General features: G+C 40.7%; 1 long non-coding RNA gene and 1 pseudogene across 1 annotated transcript; one reads left to right on the top strand and one right to left on the bottom strand.

Moving 5' to 3' along the window:
- LOC117503413 overlaps positions 1-14,114 on the bottom strand; it is a 166,651-nt pseudogene that overhangs the window by 118,251 nt on the left and 34,286 nt on the right.
- On the top strand, positions 1,626-12,543 carry LOC117523120. The gene is made up of 3 exons (XR_004564429.1): positions 1,626-1,637; positions 5,181-5,184; positions 12,362-12,543. It is a non-coding gene; the product is annotated as an uncharacterized LOC117523120 (long non-coding RNA).

The raw sequence follows: 14,114 nt of genomic DNA, 5'->3' as shown, positions 1-14,114 counted from the left end.
CCTCTGCAAACAGAAGAGAGCTGCTTCCAGGAGAAACCACTGTATCCTCTACAGACAAAGGAGAACAGGTCACACACACACACAAAAAAAAAATCATTTCCTTTAACACCATACTGATACGCTGGCAATATCACCCAAGTCATCCAGAGGCATACATTTTAACTTATGGTTCAAATTTAACCAAACTAATTTTGGACAAGTTATTTAAAATTACTGTCATGTCTGAAGTTTTATAAAGTGAAAATATCAGATATATGTTTTAGTTTTAAAGTAATGTGCTAATTTTTAAGGTTTTAGTGAGCACATGCTGTGCCCAGCAGTGCATTATGGGTAGGATAGGGTAATCTCAGTACGTTCACGACCAGACAAACGCATTTCAGACACTATGTTCAGGCTCCACAGACAACAGCATTAAACTCTAGTGCCTAAAACTCTTGTTAACATATTCTCTGGGTTTATAGACGTTATTGTATTTGCGTTTGTTAAATTCCACGCATCTTAAAAGTAGCAGACATGGATTATCTGGAATTTTGTTTTGGAAACTTTTCAAGGCCTCTACTGCCATCTACTGGCCAGTAGTGTTCATGGCAGTATTCGTCCTGAAGCTAAGCAGACACTGTATGATATATTTTTAATCACAAGTTAAGTTTTTTTCAAACTTAATTTACAAAAACTCTCGATAGGAGACAACGTTTAAAAACAAAACAACAAAAAAAAACATTACAAGACAGCTCTGCGGTGTTTGCACATGCACAGTGCGAGCGGTTGGATGCTTGTTGCTCTTCAGCAGCAGGATACCCTCACGACGGCCGACCAGAATAATATCAAACAGGTTTGATTTTCATTCGACCATACGATCGGCGATGAGGAGGTGGTCGTGACATGTTAAACGCAGCTTGTTACTCCATGTACACTACATGATGCAGGACGCGCGATTAACCTGAAACTCAGTCCAAAACGATTCTTGCACGAATGAAAAATCATCTGAAAAAGGGCCAAAACTCGCACAGTGTAAAGCCAACATTTATGTGTCAAGACAATACTGAGTGCACGTTTTACATCATCATCAAACGTGCGCACAGCACTAATAAAACGTGCGCACATTCTCTCCACATGCAAAACATTTTGCGATGACACTTCCAGGACTCCGTAAAAATGCCTGATTTTACAAATAAAAAATGGTATATTTTACAAAAGCACATTTATCTGTAAACACCAACACATGACACACGTTACATTAACGTGTTGGTTTACATAATGAATGACTGAACCAATCAGTGTTTAGCAGAGGCACATTTACCCAGAATCCTTTGCGATCTGTCTGTGTTTGCTACAAAACCTCAGAATTAGTGCATTATTCAACATTAAATAATATATGTTATATTTTAACTTTGTACAAATAACAGAATAGACATTAATGGAGTTATTCTATCAGTATTCACACCAAACTGTCTTTCTTCCTCTGACCTCGAGCTGCGTGCGAACTAACTGTCCCTGAGTAAATGTGGAGATGTCTGGAGTTATACTTGATGTGGACATGTCCTGTCTCTGGCAATCAGTCTGTGAACAGGACTTTTATGGACTTTATTTAAACATAGTGAGAGAGCAGCAGCCAGGCTGAGCATTTTTTTCCTGTGGTCTTTGAGTGTGTAGTTTTACTACATTGTGTACACGGTATAAAAACAATCCTGCGTGATTTCAGGGCTCGACAGCCATTTGCCCACTGGACTGGTGCTGATTTGGTGCACTTTCGGGCCGCTACGGGCCAGTACAACTTATCAAATGATGGCTCACTCAGGCCACTACAAAAATAAATCAAATCAAATTTATTAATTTATATAGCGGCAATTCACGATGAAATTGTCTCAAGGCGCTTCACACAATATAAAAAAAAAAACAATTAAAAATTTAAAACACAATAAAAAGACGACCATAAAAGAAAGACAACCATAAAAGAATATAAGAATAAAAACACATCATAACACTAATGATAAAACAGGGAAAACAAATGAGTCTTTAAACGTGACTTAAAAGTCTCCACAGTATCCGACTGCCGAATGTGTGCTGGGAGATCGTTCCACAGAGATGGGGCACAGTAGGAGAAAGCTCTATGACCGGCAGACTTTTTATTCACCCTGGGAACACACAGAAGTCCTGCACCCTGAGAACACAGGGCCCGAGCCGGTACATAGGGGCTTACCAGGTCAGCCAGATAGGGAGGTGCAAGTCCATGAACAATTTTATAAACTAATAACAGTACTTTAAAATCTGATCTTGCAGGAACAGGAAGCCAGTGCAGGGACGCCAAAACGGGCATAATGTGGTCAAACTTTCTGCTTTGTGTCAAAAGTCTGGCAGCAGCGTTTTGAACCAGTTGAAGACCCCTAATCCTATACTGCGGTAAGCCAGAAAATAGAGCATTACAATAGTCTAATCTAGAAGAGACAAATGCATGAATCAAAGTCTCAGCATCAGCCACAGACAGGATGGGACGAATCTTCACTATATTTCGCAAATGGAAGAAAGCAGTCCTCGTAATGTCTCTAATGTGGAGATCAAAGGACAACGCAGGATCAAAATTTACTCCAAGTTTCCTCACTTTATCCGTATGATGTATAATACACGAACCTAAGCTAAGTGTTAGCTGATCAAACTGATGCCGATACCTCGCTGGACCAAGAACCATAACTTCAGTCTTATCAGAATTTAAAAGTAGGAAGTTACTAGACATCCAACTTCTTACTGATGCAAGGCAATCTTCCAAAGATTTTATGTGAATGAGATTACCAGCAGTTATTGGCATGTACAATTGAGTGTCATCAGCATAGCAATGAAAGGGAAGCCCAAAGCGCCGCAGTATATTCCCAAGGGGTGCTACATAAAGGGAAAAAAGCAGGGGGCCTAAAACGGATCCCTGCGGAACCCCAAACTTCATGTCCCTACAATCAGAGGAGGTGCCATTACACAATACACAGTAAGAACGACTGGACAGGTATGATGTCAACCATGCAAGAGCAGTTACAGTAATCCCAAAGTGATTCTATAGCCTATTGAGTAAAATATGATGATCCACAGTATCAAATGCAGCACTAAGATCCAGCAGCACCAAGACTGTAGTGGTATCTGAGTCCATTGCTCGCAAAAGGTCATTCACTACTTTAGTAAGTGATATCTCTGTGGAGTGACATTTTCTAAAAGCAGACTGCAGTGGCTCAAAAAGATTATTCTCAGTGAGGTAGTCCACGAGGTGTTGCGAAACCACTTTTTCCAGGATTTTAGAACAAAATGATAGATTTGATATTGGTCTATAATTCTTCAATACACTAGGGTCGAGATTGGATTTCTTAAGTAATGGTTTAAACACTGCAGACTTGAAACATTTAGGAACAGATCCAGAAGTTAATGAAAGATTCATAATTTCCAGCACAGTTGGTCCAAGAATGGGCCACAGGTCCTTAAACAGTTTTGTTGGGATAGGATCAAGTAAACAGGTTGTGCTTTTAGTACACGTCATGAGCTTCGTCAGCGCGCCTAGTGAGATACCATCAAAATCTGTAAATCTGGGTAACACCTCAGTGGGCGCATCCACCTCCATAGCAGTATGCGGTGGTTGGACCAAAGCCTGCTGAGATATGCTCAACCTAATATCCTCAATTTTCTTCTCGAAATAATCCAAGAAGTCCTGTGCTGAAAAGGGAAAGTGAATAACAGGTGGCTGTCCATGAATGAGAAATGTTACAGTTTCAAACAAAAACTTTGAGTTATGCTTGTTTTTACTGATCAAATCAGAATAATAGGCACGCTTTGTAGCCAGTATTGCCTGCTTATAATCTAAGACAGCATCACGCCATGCAAGGTGGAACACCTCTAATTTAGAACTATGCCATTTCCGTATCAAACCTCGAGCCTTCTACCTAAGGTCACGCAAGTAACCACTGAACCAAGGTGACTGTGCCTTAGGAAGGCGTGGCCTTAAAAGAGGAGGCACAACCTTATCCAGTGTAGCCTTGAGCGCTGAATTCAAGCCATCCGCAAGACAATGACTGAATATTCTCCAACCCTGAAGCCAAAATTTCAGGCAGTCTGGCTTCAAGTTCAGTCATAGTTGAGGGATTAATGCGTCGCCGCAGAGACAGACAAGGCTTTCGGTCCACTAAACGTGGCAACATAAATGCACACCTAATAAATGAGTGGTCAGAGACCACCGAAGCAAGAGGCAAAATGTCAATGTTCGTGACAGCGAGGCCACGTGTGAGAACCAAATCAAGGGTATTTCCACTAATGTGCGTTGAATCCTGAATGCATTGCTGGAATCCCAACGCATCCACAAGTTCCATAAATGACTTGCAAAGGGGATCAGAGTCACCAATAATCAAAATGTCTGCACTAGCTGATAGGCTAGAGATGAACACACCAAATTCATCTAAGAATTCAGAGTATGGACCAGAAGGCCTATAAACAGTGACAAAATAACATGACTGATTTCCATACTTCTGACCCTGACAATATGTAGCATCATGAGCAGAGCAGAGAGTCAGATGCTCAAACAAATTATATTTATGACCCCCAACAGTCAAGAAGGTAAATCTGGATTTATAAATAAAAGCAACACCCCCGCCTTGCTTTGCACCACGAGACGTGACCAAATGTGTACCCTGGTGGGTAGGCCTCATTCAGAGGAAGAGCAGTTGTGGGTTTGAGCCAGGTTTCACATAACCCAATCATGTCCAAGTGATTATCCATAATTAGATCACTGATCAACAGGGACTTTGAGGACAGTGATCTGATGTTAATGAGCCCCAAACTGAAGACTTCTGTCGGGTTGACAGACTGACATCTTTGAATAGGCCTGAGTATCTTAAAATCCACTCCACGTTTTCCATCCAGCGCCTGGACAGTGTCAGAAACCGCTGTCGTCACATCAGGACTACAAGTCCCAGAAGCTGCAGCGCTTTGATGACTTGGGCGCTGAGTGCCGATGCGCTCAGCTAACCAGATAATCGGCACAGACGACCCAGTCCGATGGAATACAAACTTTCTCCGGGAGCCTCTGTGGATGCAGTGAGGCCGGCGGAGCAAACCAAGCTCTCTGATAGCGAGAATGTCAAGAGGAACATTGTTGTTGTTCAGGCTCTGTAGCTCAGCTGCAGAGTAGCTTAGCATCGCGCTAGCCGAGGGAGTGAAGTGCGGTGTCATACAGCGCAAAAAAGGCACTAAATCAAAAATGGTTAAAAATGCACACTGAAGGACCAAGAACCACGTCAAGTACATACCCAAAGATAAAAAAAAAAAAAAAACACTCAAGCCACTAAAAACCAAGTTACAAACGAGAAAACTGGAGAAAAAACAGAGGAGCGGCGAACACAACGCCAGTCTCATCTTACGCAAAATTCTATTTATTTTACCAGATTTTGCGGCGACAAAGTCGAATTTCTTCACATCTCCGTGTCATCAAACTTCACCGAGTCCACCATGTTTGTTTTGGTCTCGCACCACGCTTCGGGTTGGGTATCAAAAACGGGTTCTTTTCGGGTGTCATTAAGAAATGATTTGATCCACCGATATCAACTGCCTTTTTGCTTAACGATTCCCTTATCAGTCCTTCAGAGCAGCCGTTGTTTTTGAGGGTGTTTGTTGGAAAAATGATCATTTGTCTACGTTGATTGCAGACCCTGCAGCGGCTCTGTAATCAACCGCTTCTGCAGAGCAACTGCACTTTGAAGCATGAACCAATGAAGCAATGCTTCGATCCGCTGGCTCGTTGGACTTTATCTTAATTTTTCCCCGATAAAACCCTAAAGAGCATATGCCTATGAGTAACATATACCCTTTTGTTAAACCGACCTGTTATGGTCCTCTGAAACAGCTGATAGATGTATTTTATGACTTAAAAATGGGACCGATGCCAACGCGTTAGCACGTCTATGGTGTTTTCAATGTTAAAGTTAGCATTGGCTCTTCACATCTCAGCACTTTTGTGTGCATTTGTTTTTTGTATAATAGTTAATGGCTCAGCGTTTGCTGTAAGAGTCAAATGTATTAAAGTGTAATATTTTAATTTATTTTTATTTATATATTATTATTATTAATAATAATAATAATAATAATAATAATAATAGCAACAACAACAGCAATAATAGTAATAATAACTCTTCGGAAGGCAAGTCCGCTTCTTAACTCCTCTCAAAGCCATTAAACTATGTCAATCGTGACTGTGAGTCACTTTTGTGCAAATTAAAGCTGCTAAGTGGGACGCTCGTCTTGTTGCAGTCAAGAAACGAGAATCGTCCTCCGTTCCATTGGCATAGCCCCAAACGCTGCGCGGCTCTCTGCCGAGACAGAGTCCAGCTGGAATTAATAACTTCAAAATGAATTGCCGCTTTAAATAAAATGACACCTCTTTCCAAACACTGTAATACAGAAAATAAACTACAATTGACTAAAAGGTTTTTTCTTCCCAAAATGAGACGTCCTGCATTCTTTATGAATTAAACTGATGCTGACGTGCAACACAGCCAGCTGCAAGAGTTCAGCTCAGAGGTATGGAAAGACATTCATGCCAATAATGTCTGAAAGGAAATGCTTTTGACAAAAACTACAGATATTGTTTATTTCTATTTATGTTCAGAGATCAAGGAGCCACCATGTACAGTTTATTTAGGTCCAGAGTTTAAGGATCCACACACAGAAAATTCACAAGCGGAATCGATAAGGAATCAGATCGATAAGCGGAATCGATAGATAAAATCTTATCAATACCCATCCCATGCTCCCGCAGAATCTCATGCACATTGTATGTTGTTGATGCATGGAGCGTGTGTTCGGCCGTTTCCGTCAATGATCTTCGGCAATGATCGTTAGCATCTTTAAATGGACAGAAGCTGCAGGAAACGAAGACAAGGCGCAAATCTAACGGAACAATTTAAAATTTGAACTGAAATATTTTTAAAATACAATCACCCAAACCTGGACAACAACCAGGAAACTATCCAGAAGAGGAGGCTTAGTGATGATGAATTAAGGGAGAGAGACAGGCTATATGAAAGAAACAAGAGGAAGAGAGGTTTTGTCCTGACCTGGCCACAGAAATGGCCGTGGGCTGGTCATGACCAAGAGAAGAAGGAGGTTTTCTGCCAAATCTGCAGGGCTTATCTGTCGTATGCTGACAAGTAAGTAAAGTATATGCTTGGTCCTGGTAGACCCTAGCTGTTTTGAAGCTAGTTTAAAAGTCTAACGAGCTTGCCTTTGTGGAAACCCCACGGTGGGTGACAACATTAGCAAAGGAGCCAAGCATAATTTTTTTCAATTTTTAGATCTATAACTCAAATCCAGACAAGGCATACTTTTTAGTTTTGATATGGACCTACATATGTATTTTACATTTCTGACTGTGAGTTAGTTGCTAAAAAATGCCCTCTAAATTTTATGGGAGTCACTTTATTTTTTTACACTTCAGAATACCCTCTAATAAGTTATACGTTTTTTAATTTCATGGTCCACAGACTATTTTATGTTCTGTATGTTTTGGTTTATATTATATAGGCAGTTTTATTTGCAGGATTCAGGGCTGTGAAATGAAAACTGTAAAATCTGAGGAAAATTTGCAGGGGCCTGAGAGGCATAGGTCCCCAAGAGCCGGTGGGATCCCAGAAACCAAATTAATTTTTTTATCTAATGATACATTTCAGCATCTCCTGGAACAAAAAGTCTCAAAATTAGTGCATATTTAAACGACCCTCTATTCAACCTTTCACTTGAACAGTCAACGATAATGTTGAAATAACAGAATATGATGTGGAAGTAGGACCTGGAATGATTTTCCTTTTAATTGTAAACCAAACTATGCATTAACTCAGAACAATTAAACTACATGAAATTCATGAAGACTGAAAAGACTGTTACAGCATTTCAAAAACCACAGCTAAAACTTGGAGAATATTTTTAAAATTGTGGTAAAATATCAATAACATACCTAATAGTAAAAAAGCCACATATTCTTGTGTATATTCCTGTAAATCCACTCAAAGCCACAGTGTATTTCTAATGAAAAAAGTCTACATTAATAAAAACTCATTTACATTCTTGTGTAAATTCACATAAATCCATTCAAAGCCAGTCTTTTTTTCCCAATGGAAGAAAGTCTAGATTAATTAAAAAAAAAAAAAATCTTGTCTAAAATCCTTTTTGAACAGCAGAATGTTTATTTTCCAGAAAGAGAAAAATTCTTACTGTGTTAACCGATGGCATAGTTCACTTTTCCCTTTTCTTTTATCTTTCAGGTGTGTTGATGAAGCCAGCGACAATTCCATGGATTCTTGTACTTATTGGACTTTTCAGTCTCTCTCGCCATCTTCTCTCTGTCTGATGTTGGTCCGTGACAGAGACATGCTGCCCAATTCTTCTTTTAAAAACTTTAGAGCTCTAAAGGTTTGCGATGTCCACATGCGACATTATCTTAAGCTTCACGCAGGAGACACACAACGTCGCCGCAGCAACCAACCAGTCTCGTTTTACGACAACTGTCGCAGCAGCCAGGCTTTTTTCTCCTCGAAATGCCGCAGATCCGAGGATACTGATTTGTATCTGTAACACACAGATCAGTGTCCGCGGACAGCCGCGGCCTTATAAAACTTGCACGATGTCATGAAAGAAAAAACACTTTGCGATAGACATTTTAAAAATTCAGTGACAATCACGATTACAGAGTTCAACACCAAACACACACACACACACACACACACACACACACACACACCCACCCAAATTCTGAAATCTGCGGAATTTCACAGATCCGCAGAGTTTTCACAGCCCTGAGGATTTCAGGTTGGAATATCACAAACTCTCACGTGCAAAACTATGGGCCAGTGCTCCTACACTGTGGGCCAATAACTTCTAAATTCTACTGGCCCTCTGGGCCAGTGGGGCAAATTGGTTTATGTCAAGCCCTGGATTTATACTTCGGGAACAATGAAACACAGCAGGAATCATAAATTTGCATCGGGTAACGTTGTATTGTGTGGTGTGGCTTCCAGTCATTTTGAGTACTGTTCTTTTGCCCTGACTTGCGCTCAAACCACTTCCTTTATGTGTCCGGTACTCGACGCAGAAAAAATGAAACGTTTAATTTCAGGCATCCGATTTGCTTCGTCCTTTGCGTCCATCACGGTGTTCTGGTGTTGAGCTACATTGCCTTGGCACTAGGTTGCATCCATGTGGCATCGTCATGATGCTGAACGACGCAACTCGAAGTGGGCCCGGTGTGAAAGGGGCTTTAAACCCAGACGTGCTGCTGTGGTGCTCTGATCTGTCCCCTGTCTTTTATTAGGAAATAATGCTGAATTTATGTAGAAATGATTGTTGTACTAAGTACAAAGTATCTGTCGCTGAGATAGATGATGACTGGTGTGCAGTTTTAAGTAGAAACGAGGTGATAATGGATGAATCGTTGCTGACACTAAGAAATGGCACTCAGCAACACTGGATTACCACGATGCGCATGTGTGTCAAAGACAGAAAGGTAGCGGAAGATACAGCAGCAGTTTTGAGAGAAAAAACAAAGCTAAAAAAATGAAACGACATTGGTTATTAAATTAGTTGCCAACTATTTTGATATTCAACGCAATTGTAACTAGTCAACTTATCGTGGCAGCCCTATCTCACACGCACACTTTTTTCTTTGAAGTGTTTTTTTGGGGGGGGAGGGGGTAATTTTACAGGGCACGAATCACCTGCACAGCGTGTGTTTTCAAACCTAGTCAGCTACTAGCACATGTCATGTTGAACATGGCATAATATCAAAACTTCACAAAAGAAATTTATAAATACATAGACTCACCATCTCAACCAAAAACCCCTGTCTTCTGCCCAATTTCTTTTTTTGTTGAGCCCCCCAACCCCCACTCCCTTGTCATTCTTCTTTCTTTCTTTATTTATTTATTTTAAAACATGTTAAAATCAACATTTTTTTTCCCAAAAGTACATTTATAAATCATGCATGTTTCAAAAAGGAGTAGGATGAAGCTTAAGCTTATCAAGCCCTACCCCTAATTTACAAAGGACATTTACGAGGTCTGTATGAAAAGTAACGGAACTTTTTATTTTTTTCAAAAACTATATGGATTTGAATCATGTGCGCTTGCATCAGCCAAGCTTGAACCTTCGTGCGCATGAGTGAGTTTTTTCACAGCTTTGAGTGAGCACTGGTCCAGCCCCCTCGTCGGATTTTCATTGTCAGGGAAATGGCAGAGCGACTGCCGCTTTGCTCCATGAAATTTTTTTCAGAAACTGTTAGAGACAGCCAGTTGGAAACCATTCAAAAGATTCAGATGTCTTTCGGTGAAGATTCTGTCGGCGTCACACGGATTAAGGAGTGTTAAAACCTTTTTAAAGATGGCCCACAGCGGCGGAGGGCGCGCGGCACACCGAGCGGCCATCGACAGGCTGGAACGACCAGATCATTTCCAAACTGAACGCTGTGTTGATTCGGGACATCGTGTGACTACCACAGAAATGGCAAGAGAGCTGGACATAGCACTTTTGTGGCAGATTCCACTGTTACAGGAGATTTTGTAATGAAAGACGTGCGGAGGAATTCGCGCGTCGGCACAGAGCCGCTCATGGCGCGCAACAAAAAAAAATACCTCCGTGTTGTAAACGATTCGGAAGATTCAGACAGCTTTCGATGGCTTTTCAGTCGAGTGAGTATCCGAGAAACTGTGTAACAGCTGGACATGCCACAACATGTCCTGTGAGACTTCCAACATGGAGGTGTTTTTTTGTTGCGTGCCATGAGCGGTTCCGTGCCGACGGTCGAATTCCTCCGCACGTCTTTCATTACAAAATCTCCTGTAACATTGGAATGTGCCACAAAAGTGCTATGTCCAGCTCTCTTGCCATTTCTGTGGTATATTTGAGCAGTTCTAAAATTGATCAGATCAGCAAATTTTAGAACTTTTGACTCCAAGAATAAGCTGTGAGTGTGATCTCTGTAACGTTTGTTATTTACAACTTGTATCACTTCTTTTTGCAGAATAGTTAATGGTTGAATGTTTATTTTGTATGTGTGACCCCACACTTCAACACAATAGGTAAGATAGGGTAGAAACAATGAACAGTATAGTATAGAATTTCTCATGACTACAAGACATTTAGCCAGCTTTGACCGGACGTGTTGTATATGTCCCTTCCAACTAATTTTATTATCCAGAATTAAACCTAGAAATTTTATTTCATCGACTAATTCTAATTCTAATACTCAACTTCATTATTATTTTTTTTAATGTTTCCAAATATCATGAACTTAGTTTTCTTCAAATTTTCAGCTAATTTATTTATATCACACCATCTCTTTATTTTAATCAACTCTTGTGCGGCTAGCTCAAGTGTCTTTGAGATTCTCACCAGATGCAAATACGTTTGTATCATCTGCAAATGATACAATTTTCATATTTAAGATATTGTTTAAATCATTTGCATACATTAAGAACAAAATCGGTCCCAACACCGAGCCTTGTAGTACGCCACACTATTTCTTGCAAATCTGATTTAATTTCATTTAGTTGAACAAATTGCTTTCTATGCTTTCTTAAACTGATCAAGTCTTTTTTGTATTTCTTCAAATGAATACAGAAGTACTATTTTTAGAGTGGTATGTTCTTTCAAAACACAATGTTGTTTCATCACATGCCCACAAAAAAATAGTGTGTCAAATATGTCCGTTTGAGATAAAATAACTTATTACTTATCTCTCTGAAAATACGACACAGAACTAACGTTCAGAGTAATGTGGCATTTCCTCAGACATGAAATCACTGCATCTTTTGAGGATGGTTTTAGAACCCATTTACCCTCAGAACAGCACCCATGAAAAGAGCAAATAGCGTATGTGCTAATACACACCCTTGTTTGACACCGACTTTCACAGGAAATGGTTCCACTTGTTGACCTTCACATATAACAAAGGCAGTCATCTCATCATGGAGTAGGCAGATCATTGTAATCAATTTATCGGGACACCCGTATTTGGGCGCTGTTCTGCAACTGGCAGAGCCACAGCTGAGTAACCTTGGAGTACAAATAACTTAGCGATATGACGGTGATTTGTTCAACCTACAACGCCTACAGGCTAAAACTAAAGTGTCCACAGCCTCAGTTGTGGAACTTCAATACGCTGATGATGCTGCTGTTTGCTGGACTACGGAAGCTGGGCTGCAGAGAATAACAGATGCCTTTGTAGAAGCATACAAACGACTTGGTCTATCACTGAACTGCACTAAAACAGAAGTTCTGTCGATCTCCCTCTGATACCATCTCCCCACCCGTCACTCAGCCTGAAATAACTGCTGACGGAACCATACTCAAGGTAGGCCTGGGTGATTATGTGATCGTGATCGATGATCATGAGAAATTTCAGGTTGATTACAATGATCAGCTCTGAGCATATTTCTCGATTACACGTGCACATTGTTGCAATACACATATAATACAGTAGGTGGCGCTAATGCAACACTACAGATGCAAACCACCATTATACTTGAAGAAGAAGCACGTGGTCACGTGTGACAACAGCCAATCAGAGATGACCTTTTACTTCTTTGCTTCTGTTTCGAGTTGCGGGAGTTGTAAACAGCATGAGCGAACTCGGAGCTAAATGCGGAGCTGAGAGCAGTGAAACAGATGTCAGTCATGACTTGGAGTTATCCTCCGAAGATGACTCTATTGTTGGGAAGAAAAGTCACTCAACATCGGTTGTGTGGCGTTGGTTTGGATATCTCCAAAGTGACGCGGAGCAAATTAAACTGATGTACAAAGTATGTCAGCAGTCAGTGCCCTCAAAAACCGGCAACACAACAAATCTGTTTAATCATCTAAAGAAGTACCACCCAAGTGATTATACGGAAAGCATGAACATGTGAGTGGAGTCTTCACAGTCTGCCACTGCCTCCAGCACACGCAGAATATTATTTTATTGATTTACTATTCTTTCTGATGCTATATCTGTTTGACATATCACATTTTTGGCTGTCCCTTGATAATTTTTGCTAATAGTTCCTGAATATTTTGAGATAAAGTATTTTTCTACATTTATGTGAACTGTTATGATATTGTGTTTGTTTGCAATTATTTATTTATTTATTTTTTAACTTTTACTTTTCTTCAGAGGGAAGCATGAAGGACACGAGAATTGAGAGAGCCATCAGTGTGTCCAAAAAAGTGGTCAGTACTTTTTCTTACTCATGGAAAAAGAAAAGGGCACTAGCAGCTGCTCAAGATGAACTCAAACTGCCAAAGCACAGGCTGATTACAGAATCCCCTACCAGGTGGGGGTCTCGTCATGCCATGATAGCAAGAGTACTGGAGCAGGAGAAGGCTATTGCAAAGGTTTTATCAGATGATCGAAAAAACAGGCACCTGATTCCAACATGGCATTAATGTTTTGGAGTCTGTCCACAAGCCCCTAAATCCACGTGTTGACTTTACTGATGCCCTTTCTGGAGAAGCATATTAGTGTCTCTTGTGTGAAACCTGTCTGTCTTTCAGCTCTTTAATGAAGAGGTCTTGAAGCCAGCAGATACTGACACAGACCTTAGCAAGGCCATCAAGAGTTCAGTCACCAGCTACCTAAATGAAAAATTTGATGATGCTGCTACTGATGGCCTCCTGTGCATGGCAACCCTCGTAGATCCTCGCTTCAAGATCCACTACATCCAGGCTGACAAAGTAGAGACTGTTAGGGCTAATGCTGTCTCTTAAATGTTGGATGAATGGAAGACATCACACTGTAGGTCTACTACAGCAGCAGAAGCTACCACTTCAGCTACACCAGTAAAAATACAGAAGAAAACACTTGGGAGCTTTTTCAAAAAGCCCTACTCCGTTTCTACTTATGGTCTAACTGACCTGTTGAGGCTGTTGAGGCAGAACTAAACAGTTATCTGCAAGCGCCAAATGCAGACAGTGAAACCAATGCATTGGCATAGTGGAACACCCACTCCGAAACATATCCCAAAGTTAAGCCTGGGTCCTACCGAAAAATGAAGGACGAAGAAGGAGCCACGCATGGGTGTGTCACGATTATTCGAAGAATGACCCACGTTTTCATCTATTACATATCC

The sequence above is a fragment of the Thalassophryne amazonica genome, chromosome 2, assembly GCF_902500255.1.
Source record: "Thalassophryne amazonica chromosome 2, fThaAma1.1, whole genome shotgun sequence".
Lineage (NCBI taxonomy): Eukaryota > Metazoa > Chordata > Actinopteri > Batrachoidiformes > Batrachoididae > Thalassophryne > Thalassophryne amazonica.
Note: the sequence above shows the minus strand (reverse complement) of the source record. Positions and strands in the feature narration are given on the sequence as shown.